General features: G+C 43.8%; 1 protein-coding gene across 1 annotated transcript in view; it reads left to right on the top strand.

Annotated features, from left to right (window-relative positions):
- RMND5A (required for meiotic nuclear division 5 homolog A) overlaps window positions 1-2,163 on the top strand; it is a 25,440-nt gene that overhangs the window by 479 nt on the left and 22,798 nt on the right. The window lies entirely within an intron of this gene.

The raw sequence follows: 2,163 nt of genomic DNA, 5'->3' as shown, positions 1-2,163 counted from the left end.
TCTCTCCCCCAGCCCCCCCACTACTGTCCTCTATATCCGCACTATAGCCCCACAGTAAGGGTTAAGAAAAAGCTTTTCTGTAAACAGCCGTGTGGCTCGCACTGGAGGGCAGCGTTTTTTTCCTGCTCCTTTATTGCATTTGGGAAAACAAAACAAGAAGAAAAACTGCTTTGGCGTCTTCAATGCAAATTCATGCGCTAATATTAGAATGGCCATTGTTACACCAGCAGGAATGTCAATGTTTGCTGGCAAGGGAGACTCCTAACCTTCACACTGCCTGTAAGACATTCATTGTGTATGACCCGGTACAGCTACATCTGAAGCTGCTGGTCATAGACCACAGAACAATGGCCTGGACTCTTGGTACAGATGTTTTCATTGCAATGTAAACATCTGTATTTCTGTCTATGTCCTTTATATCAGAGCTGGATAAATCCCAGGAGCCAGGTCGCCACCGCTCCGCTAAAAATGACAGCTGGCGCCTAACTTTTGAGATTTTCTCTAGTTGTTGTAAATAAATAAAACAATCCTGCTGGCTCTTGGATTGGACAGACTGGCTCATGAATTCCATATTAAATTGTCCACCCCCGTATTAGAGATTTATCCTCATTCCCTGTCTAGTGAAACAGTTGCCAGCAGAACAGGAAGCAAGGAAAAATCTCATGGAGTCTTAGAAAGCAGTAAAACTGTATTGGGGTTCGAACCTTTCTCCACTGTATCCAAAACTTGAAGAGGTTTTGGCTGGACATACACGTGTATACACGGCAGTGGCGTAACAACCGGGGGTGCAGCAGGGGCGCGGGCACCGGGCGAAAAGTGAAGGGGGGGCGCCGGCCGAAAATGGCACTTTCGGCTAAATGCAGAAAGTGACATTTTCCTTCCGTTTTGTCGGCGCGGCCGTGATTCCTTTCATCCCCGCTGGGACACAGAGCAGTGCCCAGCAGGGATGAAAGGAATCAGAGAGAAAATGACAGCCGGCCGAGCGCTGCGGGACGAGCGCTGTGAGCGGCCGGTGTCTTTCCTCCCACACCGCTCGGCCGCCTATCACAGTGCAGCAGAGCGGTGTGGGGGCGGAGACAGCGCTGTCACAGGAGGCTGGGCTCTCCTCTTGCAGCCTCCTATGACAGTGTGTGTCAGAAAGGAGAACGGGTACAAGCACTCAGCGATCAGTGATCGCTGAGTGTTTGTACATAATTGAGGACCTGGTATGTATACTATATCCTCAATTATGAATGAATGGGAGTGATCTACATCTCCTCCTGTTCATTCATAATTGTAGTTATAGTAAACATACCATGTTATCAATGAACAGGAACACTCATAAAGGATTCCTGTTCATTGATAACAGGGGACACAGAAAAAGAGATTGAGGACTCTGTGTCCTCAATCTCTTTTTCTATTTTTAAAGGGAAATATCAGGGGTCTGTTTAGACCCCCAATATTTCCCCGAAGCCCCTAAAAGTAAAGTAAAAAATAAAAATATTTAATAAAAAATTAATTAATAAATAAAAATTGATTTAAAAAAATGAAAAAGTTTCAAAAAAAATAAAATATTAAAATTTGAAAAATTAAAATAAAAACATGTGTGTGTGGGGGGGAGGTGCAGGGTACAGTTCCAGTGGTTGTTTATATAATGGGGGTGGGGGGGGCGAAAAAAAATTTCTGCCCCGGGCGCCCAGAACTCTGGTTACGCCACTGATACACGGCATCAAATCTCACATTCAGCAAACATTCTTCAGGTGAATCTTCCAGGTGCATGTTTTTTCTAAATGTCAGTGATTGATTCTCCACCAGGGAATGTTTGTTTAAAGTCACATTAACTGCTTTTTATAGTTCTATGCATGGTGGCACTCTGAAGAGCTCCGGCATCTCGTAATACTTTTGTTTTCTTTTTTTTTTTTTTTTTTATTTATTATTCAACTTTGTAATTTCCATTCCAAAGCTTTTAAAATGAGGGAATACTAGTTGGAAATAGGACAAAGCTCAGACAAAAGAGGGTTATTCTGCTTTATAGCCTTTGGACCTGGGATATGGGGCCTTGTTGTGGTTGAACAGATCTTGGTTGGTGAGTCTTTCACAAACAAGCTGGTCAGCTGAGCATAGCGGCACTCTTCTGCCTCTGGAAACATTTCCTATATTTAGATTGCACTGTTCTGTTAGGAA

Source organism: Nanorana parkeri, unplaced genomic scaffold (genome assembly GCF_000935625.1).
Source record: "Nanorana parkeri isolate BGI_ZX_2015 unplaced genomic scaffold, ASM93562v1 scaffold1762, whole genome shotgun sequence".
Lineage (NCBI taxonomy): Eukaryota > Metazoa > Chordata > Amphibia > Anura > Dicroglossidae > Nanorana > Nanorana parkeri.
The sequence above is the reverse complement of the archived record's forward strand: the minus strand, read 5'-3'. Positions and strand labels throughout refer to the sequence as shown.